Raw genomic sequence first — 10,907 nt, 5'->3', positions numbered from 1 at the left:
AAGCAATATGCGTTCCTTTCATCTTCGTCATTTGCACGTCTTACGAACACGACTGACTTCTGGACTTCAATCACTGACGCCTACTTCAGGATCACTACACATTGAATGAATGACAATTGGGTGCTTCTGTTCGCTTTAAAAGTTAGACAAATGTCTAAACAATACAGAGCAAATTTCTGTGGCAAATGATTTGCGAAGTGCCTTAGAAACGGGAATTTATAAAATGGCAGTGGGTGTCTGTGCATATAGTGCGTGTATCTTGGAACTAATTTCCAGAGCCTAGAATGCGCGGCATGCACATTGCAGGTGTGTGTTCATAAGATGTCCAACTTGATTAATGTGTACCACCTATCCGTCGGCACTACTTTAACTGTCAATCAATCCTTTCAGAGCATGCAGTGGATCTAGGTATACCTAGAAATCAGCTCCAGCAAGATGCTGTTGCACAGTTGGGCAGAGCCATGATAATAAAAAAACTAGGGCTCTGCGAATAGCAAAATTTTGGGTGCGAAGCGAATTCGAATATTGGAGTGTGAGTGTGAAACGAATCGAATATTTTTCGAATATTTCTAGAATATTTTTCGAATACTTCGAAGTGAAATTGCAGTTACAGAGGTTTCCTAAGCATATTCTTATGAGATAGCAACATAAAAGTGTTTCTTTTCGCTAGGTTGATGGAGCATTGGAGGGGTGGTGTTTCATAGTTTTCTTATCAAGAATGAGGCAATGTAGAGGCCAAATTCTATTTATGTACATGATTTGGTGCAACCGAAGTGTTGCCGACAACACTTTACACGTGATAGGCAAAGATGCCGTTTCCTCAGCCTCTCCTCCTCTTTCAACTTCTGTGGAAGCCCAACTAATGTGGCAGACAAGGGTGTGCTCCCTTGAAGTCCGGAGTTCCAAATCTGCCTCGTAGACGTTGATATATAAGAACATCTGAAACTTTAAATGCTAAAAAGCTTCGGCTTCCGATTTTTAGGACTTCCTGCCCAAGTTTCAGGTCCGAAACAGCATTAATTGAGCCCCCACCTCTGCCACATCTTTCATCTCCATGTTGGAACCAGCGTTTTCTTGAGTTAATACAGTTGCGACCTTAGCAGAGCTTGAAAGGCAGCTTTGCCGCAATACCGGGGTGTGATGAGGTGAAGCATATTAAAAATCTAGGGACCACTTTCAATCGGACGTTGACTGTGTCTTGGCAAAGTTCGACCGTAACGGAGCTTGAAAGGCAGCTTTGTCGCAATACCGCGGTGTAATGAGGTGAAGCATATTGAAAATCTAGGGACCACTTCCAATCGGACGTTGACTGTGTCTTGGCAAAGTTCGACCGTAACGGAGCTTGAAAGGCAGCTTTGCCGCAATACCGCGGTGTAATGAGGTGAAGCATATTGAAAATCTAGGGATCACTTTCAATCGAACGTTGACTGTATCGGCAAAATTCGACCGCAACGGAACTTGAAAGGCAGCTTTGCCGCAATACCGAAGTGTAATGAGGTGAAGCATATCAAAAATGTAGGGACCACTTTCAATCGGACGTTGTCTTTTGACAAAGTTCGACCTTAACGGAGCTTGAAAGGCAGCTTTGCCGCAATACGAGAATGTACGATGTGAAACATATTGAAAATCTTAAGGGGTCACTTTCAATCGGACGTTGACTGTATTTGTTTTTGGGAAGTTCGAATAGTTCGAATAGTAAAATTCTAGTGCGAATCGAATCTAATAGCAAACCCTATTCGAAAAATATTCGAAATTTCGAATATTCGCTCACCCCTATAAAAAACTTTACGAGCCTTTGCAGTGTGCTATGGAGAATTGGAACGGGAGTAAGTCTCTATCTAATTGCATGTTCAACAAATTGCACAGGTGCACACTGGGGCGTCCAGGCTGTGATGATTGGACAAAATGGTGCACCAGGGCACCCCATGTGCACCGGTGTGATTTGTTAAGGATGCCATAACCTTTACATATATGGATGATATGTGTTTGAAAAGCTTTGAACTACCTTGAAACTTTTGCTTCATCTGACAGAGTTCGTGGGGGAATAAAGCATGTGACTTGGGTCTGTTTCATTACCATCCTGAACTACATCTGAGTGCCAGATGCTTTCTCGAAATGAAACAAGCTCAATTTCTGTCTAAGTAACACACCATTTATTGTCAATTTGTTAATGAACATTTTATGAATATTTTAGTCCTAACATTTGATAAACGTAGACATGCTAATTGGTGATCTTAGAATGATGTCTGTGTTCCTTAGGCAAATGGCCTCTTTGTTGCTGTCATTGTTCCTTAGAGACATCTCACAATCAGCAATTGAAGGCCTCTCAATCAGTTTTTGATAAGTTACTGATTTTCTGAATTGTTCAAAAAGTTTAATTTTTGTTTTGGTCCAACACATCAGGAAACAAAAGATGTAAGCAATATCGACCGGCTTTGTTGTGCCATATCTTATATATACTAAATAAAATCCATTAATATGCAACTTTTCAGCAAGTGGCACAGCCAATCTGAGGGCGTTTCATGACTGGGAATTAGTATCGTGGAACACGGCCACGGGTGTGCTCCGGCAGAAAGATACGTATACTTAGGCATGGCACTTCAAGAATTAGTTATTCATGAAATCAACGACCCTATCTGCCACCATTAAGACAGTGCAGATGGCCAGATTGCTCAAGAAATGTTTTGTTTGGCAGTACGACAATGATTACGGGGTGGTGACCGTTTCCTCAACAAATGCTTCTAGGAGCACATTGTTGGAATGTGTTTCATAGCCAGCCAGTGAATAATCGGTGGAGCAGATTCAATGTGCCTGGAAGAAGAGCAAGTACTTCTTACAGTGTAAAATGATAAGGAAACATCACCACTACCCAGCTACACATCTTTTTTACTGTTCAATGCCGAAATTCACCAACAATTACCTGAATCCTTTACCAGTAACTGCAAGTAGATAGTGCCATTAACCTAACACCTACTTTGAAGGCAGCAACGTATGTCCTACCAACATCAACACCACGCAAATGCTTCTTAAATACAGCTGATTTTAAAAAAGCTCAAGAACTTTCTAATGCATGCCCAAAGAATTTTATGTTCCTCCGAAAGCTAAAGAATTTTGTAATGTTTAGACATCTCTTAGACTTCATAGGTGGACCTGTGACTGCATCTGAATGAGTTTGCCATGCTTGAACATCCACTCGTAAAGAGTGTTGGCATAACACTAACGGTGAAACTTCATTGAAATATGTTTCGTTCTGCCCTCAAAATTTATGTATATATCAATGTTTTGATTTAGTACTATGGGGGGTTTGACTTAGATATAAAGACAACGAAAACTGCGATCCATTTACTTATGCACGAGAACATCTCGTTCCTCTCCCTCATAGCTCCTCCTACTGTTACGACCTCTCGAAACACTTGCATAGGCCTCATCATTGATAACCAAGCATTTGGTGCATCAGGTCAAACATTCTGTTTCTCCAACCACAAGGATTCCTTCATGACTATCAAGGACTCCGAGAGGAGTGTATATGTCTTGGACAAAGAGTATGTGTGAAAAATAGGCAGTGGTGTGTAATCATACATGCGTGCATACAGCTATGCTCAAATTTTGCATTAATTGTCGGTGAACTATCTCTCTTTTGTTAGTGATGTGGAACAAAAACAGTGGACACTTCACTTCCCAAGGACACAGAACAGGAAGACAAAGCACAGGCACTGAACTAACAGTTCAGTGCCTGTGCCCTGTCATCCCATTCTGTACCCCTGTGAAGTGTGAGCAGTATTTGCTTTATGATGATGATCAACCAACTCGCTCGGTATGCATTATGAGTGACATGGAAATTGAGCGAGTGATTCTAACCAGTTGATTGTATACAACAAATTAATATCGTTACAATTTTGCTTGTCATTCATTATCAGCCTGCTTTACGTCCTCTGCAAGTTGAAGGCCTCTCCTCCTGATGTCCTGTCCTGCGAGCATATTCCATTTAATGCCTGCACATTTCCTAATTTCATTGCCCCACTTAACACTCTGTGGCTCCTGGCTGCGTTTCCCATTCCTCGGCATCCGTCACATCCACTCTCACTGTCCTACACATTACGTGGCCCGGCCAGGTCCATTTTACATTTGCTGCAATAGCAATTAGGGTTACCAACTCTTCAATGAAGGAAGTCGAGACGAAGTGGGGGGAAAGGGGAAGGGTACACTAACATCGGGAGCCAGCAAAATCAGTTTTCTTTATTGCGGTATCTTCCAGACAAATCCACTGTGTCTTTGTTGCGGCATCTTGAAGTGGTACTTCAGGTGGCTACGTGCTGCTGGCAACATTTTCTCTTGCTGGAGAATGTACTCGTAAAAGTTGTCGCACTTCACGCGGATGTTCAGCTTTACCTGCAGCTCTGCTCGCCGTGACTATAGTGCTTAGAATATTCTAGGCACTATACCGTGGCTCCAGCGGGCACCAGTTTCGCCCCGATTTCCTGCTTGCAATGGCTTGCAAGCTAAAGTGGCTAAAGCCCCTCGCAGCCGCCGCTAGCCACCATAACGTTGCTTCGTGCGTGCGATTCGTGCCAACTTCGTGTTCTGTAGCGTGAAGCGCGCGTTGTATCAAAAACGTGCCGAGAGTATCCATATAATTGCGATTAGGGCTACCAGCCATCCCAGATTTTGCAGGACTGTCCCGACTTTTCATACAGCGTCCCGTGTCCTGCGCCGTCACTGAGAATTTGTCCCGGACCGTTCAGTTAAAAATTTTTATGTGATCCAACACACGCCCATGCATAGCCATCGGCGCAACCACGGTGTTCCGTACAAAGTCCAAATCGATATAACATCGCCCCGCACGTCGCGAGTGAAAGCGTGCGAGCGCAGGCGACGAACGCTTCTAGTGGAAAGCAAGTGCGCCGGCCACGCCAGCCACCCGCTACCTCTATTTCGGCTGTCCCCAAAGGACTAGCTTGCCCCACAAAGAATCACTCAACGCTCCACGTGTGCACTCATCCCGCCGCGTGCATCGGACCTTCTTCGCCTAAAGGAGGTTGCGCTCAGGAGGGTCTGCCTTGACAATTGTCATCCGGACAATTTCCGGTGCACAGCCTCACCCCTTCTGCGCTGCCCCAGCTGCAGAGGCAACGCTAGATCACCACCTGGGGGCATAGGCGTGCGCAGGGTTCCCCTTCAGGGAGGGCGAAGGTTCATAGCAGTGCCCCCCTCCCTATTAAGTCAATGTATGGGGCAGACTTTGCGACCCCCCCCCCCCCACCTCTTATGTGACTGGGGGGGGGGGGGGGCGGCCCTCTGCGCCCCCTCTACGCACGCCTGATATGCCTGGGGGCGTAGACGTTCGCAGGGTTCCCCATTAGGGGGGGGGGGGTTCAAAGTTTCACCGCAGCGCCCCCGCCCCCCTCAACCCCGTTGGTCGAGTCTAAAGGACATGCTTCACAATGGATAGAAAAAAAAAATGAAAATGAAGCGATGACGTGCTTCTCACGCACAATGGCCTAGCCTTTAGACCCTGGCTTTCCTGAAGAAAACATGAAAAAAATCCGTAAACAGCGGGTGGGTGCTCGAGCCGACGTTTCGACAAGTGGACTTGTCTTCTTCAAGGGTAGAACTTCCAGCTTTGGAGAAGACATGTCCACTTGTCGAAACGTCGGCTCGAGGCCCCCCCCCCCCCTGTTTACGGATTTTTTCATCACAAGCTTCCATCTTCCACTTCCTGCTGTTTTCCTGAAGTAAACATGTAGTTCTTGGAATGCAACATCAGGGGCCTTTGGCCGCCATTATTGTTCTCTTTAAACAACGACGGGACAGCTAGGTCCGACTGATCAAAGTATGGGGCAGACTTTGCGCCCCCCCTGCCCCAATCGTGCGCACGCATGCCTGGGGGGGGGGGGGGGGGGGGCTGTCCGGGCCCGCACCCGCCACTAGACCGCCACCTATATATACGGCCTTGGCCGCCTTGGCTACGACCCCGGTCGACCATCTGACAGCGCGCTGGACGTACGGTCAAGCACGGTCCTCTCCATCGACCGCTCCTGGATGTTATCCAGAAAACCGCTGTACCTTTTTATTTAACGTATACCGTAGGGCATACTGGTGCCAATAAAAAAAAAAAAGCGCGCCCAGCGCGCCGGCCGTCTTTGTCGCGCGAAAGGCCCATGGTATAGTATATTCTAGGCACTATACCCATGGGAAGGAGGGGAGCGACTAAAAAGCCACCAAAACATGTCCGCGTTGCCAGACCACTTTTTGGTGCTGTCCCTAGGAAATTCCAAGCGAGATGTACCTAGCCTAGTCCCGTGGCTGTGCGTGCGAGACGTCGATCATGCGATTTAACCATGGAAGTGCAGGTGGCTTGATTTAATGGACGCACGAATTAAGGTGCATACTTGCTGCTTTCTTTGGGAAGGGCCACTTTTTGACTAAGGGTTACGCAGTTCGCAAGGAGGGGGAATCAGTTTTGTTTCAGCTGAGATCACTGCGCAGGCGTAGCCGCACAGTCCATTAGGTTTCATTTTTGTGTTAACCTTGCTGCCGTATCAAGCGCATTAGTTTACGAAGATGGTTCTTTTTGGACGACGAAGTTTGAGACATGATCGGAACATGAGCTGCTGTTTGGGCCTTGTTTTGTGGTTCCAGAAAAGCCAGCTTTTCCCAAAAGGCGCCTTAGAAAAACGTTTAGCTCCAATATTCCGTGAGAGTCACCGAATAATCAATATTATTGCTTGTTTTAAACAAATGCTTGTGGCGATCGAACCACCACGCGAACGAGCATCACGCCGAAGCCGGCCTCCCTACTTGGAGCACAGTATATGTGTGTATTAGGCGCAGCGATGCAGATTGCTTATTTTCTCATCAGATCAGTGGAGTTCCCGGTGCCTACCGAACACATCGTGGTGATGGATCTAGGCCATCCTCAACCGATATATGTCGCATATGCATGCATGGCTCCCATCGCATGCGTGCGCCGTGCGGTATCAAGCCGACGTGCCATTGTGAATAACCTTTTTTGCCTAGCTGTTCTTAATGAAATATTTTTTTTTCATTGCTGTGCTTTTCACATACTCTATCATCAGTGAAAAGGAGTAGCCGGTGCTATACAGAAGCACCAAGATCTCCTAAATATCATATAACGAAAAAAAGTATTATTGCGATAGCAATTATATGGACAGTCTCGGCTGGATTTTGCCGTCGCCGTCGCCGTCATGCACCGTATATGTATAAGTATGTATATATATATAAAAGCCCCAAAGAAAAATAATTCAGAAAAATGCTTCCGAAGCGCGGAATCGAAGCAGGGACCTCTTGTTCCGCAGCGAGCGGCGCTATCCACTACGCCACGAAACGCAGATCCTCCACGTAGCTAACGGCGAGCGTTATATACACACCCTTTAGCGCTGGACGGACTCGGAGACAGCAGGCGATAATAAGCGTTTCTTCATTACCAGCGAGATGGTGCTAGGAGCCCGACGGGCGTAAAGTCCCTGTAGACGGGCGTATTTAAAAGTCGTCGGCTCGCTCGCTCGCTTCTTCTTATATTTGCGCATGGGAGAAGCTTGCGCTTCCGCTGTCTGCTCGCGCGGTTTTCTCGTGGTGAGGGGAAGAGGGATGTTTCACGCTTTCACCGTGATGTCCGCGCTCATGTTACGGAGCGTACGAAAGTCACTCGATCTCAAGGGACGCCGCTAAACGAACAAACAGAAGATGAGCGCGAACTATCAAGTGTCACAGCTCGACACTTGAAGCACGCTAGTTTCCTTCGCTGCTTCGGCCGCCTTTGCAACAGAAGCGATGTTCAAACTGAGAGTATCCATTGGCGAGCCTCACTTCGTATAGCATTAGTTCCTTGCTATCGCATCCATTGCTTCGCCCTTGCGGCGAAACTGTGACTTTTTGTTTACGCCAGGAAAATCAATGCTCCTCACCACATAATGCTTCGCTGAACCGACCAATGTGTTACGAATGCACACTGTCGGCTAAGTGTATATACAGTAAAACTCGCATACATCGGAATCAAATGGCATCGCTAAATAGTTCGATATACCCGTAATTAAAAATGCATAAAATGCCTGTCTGAAGCTTAAATATAGTTGGTACATCTCTTGATATATACTGAGTACGCGCAGCTCAATGAAACGAAGACAAGAGGAGACACATAAACGACATAGCCATGCAGTCTATGTCGTTTATGTGTCTTCTCCTGTCTTCGTTTCATTGTGCTGCACATACTCAGTATATATCAATAAATATTAATGCGTCTCTGACTGTCCCTCGAGACAATTGTTCATTCTAAAGCTGTTGTGAAGCCGTTGAAGTTTTCCCATTACTTATTCTTCATCAACCTGCTCGTGTGAAACGTGTACGTATCGGACCAGACAACACTTTGCGCCACTGAAGCAACCTGGCGATACGTCTTTCCGGCAATTAATTGCAGCCGCAGGTAGCAAGCTTCACAGCATGGCATTTAGTTTTCGTCGCATTACACCCCTGTGTAGCGGTAAAACTTACAAAGCAATTCCTTCATTGTGGAGCGCAAAGAAATCTGTGCTGCTCACGCCGCCCATATTTTGACTCGTACCCTGCTTGTTTACGCCATGCTTGCACTGCCCCTTGGATTCAATGCACTATGTATTTACATTATATATACGTGCTACAAGATGACAGATTCACTACAGTCAGCTTTATGGCACTGCAGCTGTGTTATGCCACAAAGCATGTACTGTGCATCGACGATTCGTTGTGCAGCGAAGCCCACCCGCAGGGAAATCGTAACTGCCACATACGTTACTAGCTGATGCTTTGTCTTCTTTAATTACAAAAAAGGCGCCCACGCAGTCTCCACGCAGTCACCATGCGAGCACGCAAACGTCTAATAAATGCGCAAGTGCATAGTAAAGGTTTCTTCAATTCTTCTATCTGCCACGCAAACGAATTAGCAGCAAACCTCTACATTAGAGAACAGACCAAGTCACTTTTTGAAACAGCTTGGAATAGTGTCATGGAGAAAGTTAAGTATGCCAACAGAGATTATTACAAGATACCAATGAATCAGGTGGTCTGAAGCGTGCTCGCATAGGGAACTTTCTGCACAATTGCGACGAGGCGCCGCTACGGATGTCTGCATCAAACGCCAGCTGCTACCTTTCAGGTCAAATAATAAATGCGCAGATGATGGATTTCTTAGCACTGCTGATAGTCTTAACAATCTGTATAAATTCAAGCGAACACTCGCGAGGTAACATAAAGCAGGGCATACACAGACATTTTAACGCAAAGCACGCTCTCGAGTGCTTCAAGTTTCACCTCACTTGACGACCGTCGGACACATTGGATTCGAAGGGGATCGCGAAATAATTCGATATATCCATTATTATGAATCGAAAATACGCCAGTTGCTTCGAAGCCGTAAATGTTTTATCAACCACTTTGCGGCAGCGAACCCTTCTCGGCCACGAAGGGCTAGAGCTTCACAGCGTGACGTTTAGTTTTCTTCGCATAACGCCACTGTGCAACGGTGAAGCTTAACAAGGCAAATCCCTCATTCTGGAGCGCACTGAGTTATACCATGCGCTTACATCGGAACACCACTGATACCTTGAAGAGTGAACTTGTTGGCTAGTTGGTTCAACATAACTTAAGGGAGCAGTGCGAAAGACTGGGACAGAAAAGGCACACATACACCCACACGTAGCGCAGTATGTGTGGTTGTATGTGTGCCTTTTCTGTCCCTGTCTTTCGCGCTTCGTCGTACTTGAGGCTGCTGGTAGTCTTAGCAATCTCAGTCACTTCTAAGCGCATACTTGCGAGGTAACACAGATATACAAAATCTTTAAAGAAGACACGCCATCAAGTTTCAAACAAAAAGTTTCAACTCCGCCTCTCTATCTCTGCTCTCGTCAACTTGACTAGGGAATTTCTGGGTACACCACGGCGCTAGTTTTGCTCGGCAGCACAAGGTAGCCAACATGAAACATGCTTACACCGCTAACATTGGGTGATGTTTAGGTGGCTTTTTAGTCTCGTGCGGGAAGGAGTGCGGTTATCATGGGGAGAGTATTTCGGCCGCGCGTTAAAAAAGTCACGTGGTACACAGAGCTGCTCGGCTGCTCCGCGCGCGGCGGTCGCGGTTGCCTAGACGACGAAGACGCGGCCGCGGCGGCACTCCGACCGTCGTTGGGTTCTGCGGCAGTGCCATGTTTCCTTTGGTATTACAAAGTATTCAGTGGGCATTGCGATGAAGCAGTGACTGCATGAGCTGCACGTCACAGCGCACAAATGCAACATTCAAGGGTAAAATTTAGCACAGCTTCACTGACTTGGCGTCGCGGAGACTGATGAAACTGCGGAGCTGGTGCCTTTTCCTTGGCTTTGGGGTGCGTTTTTTACTAAGTACTATTTTAGCTGTCGATACAGCGATGATAATATGACGCCGCTAAACGGTCCGTGAGCTCCTGCTTTGGCCACTCGCAAGTCAGGATCGGATTCCCTTCGTTGCTGGGCGGCCGACGTCTCTCTTCCCGACGAGTTTTTGTCGTGCAGTTGCGGCGACACGCCTCTCTCACTCGAAACTCGGGGTCGGCCCGTCATCGTTGGGCCCATATGCTCTAGCGAATTCCCATCATATTTCCCGCCGCGCCGCTTCTTCTCCCGAAGACAGAACCTTGTTCGTACTCGCCATACTCGTCGCCGAACGTCGTAATGCTCTGCGCCGACAGTGCACGCTTTTGTACTGCTTTGTTCACTCAGAATTTATACTTGCAGCAACAACGAAATGAAACAATGTTAGTGCTGTTAAATCAAGGTGTGCGGCCTAGAGGTAGGGGGCACTCTTGTAAGCTCAGTGCGAGCAGTCCGGCCGCATTAGAATTAACACCACAATTAAAGCACGATATGCAACACGTACGAAC

The sequence above is a fragment of the Rhipicephalus sanguineus genome, chromosome 1 (assembly GCF_013339695.2).
Source record: "Rhipicephalus sanguineus isolate Rsan-2018 chromosome 1, BIME_Rsan_1.4, whole genome shotgun sequence".
NCBI lineage: Eukaryota > Metazoa > Arthropoda > Arachnida > Ixodida > Ixodidae > Rhipicephalus > Rhipicephalus sanguineus.
The sequence above is the reverse complement of the archived record's forward strand: the minus strand, read 5'-3'. Positions refer to the sequence as shown.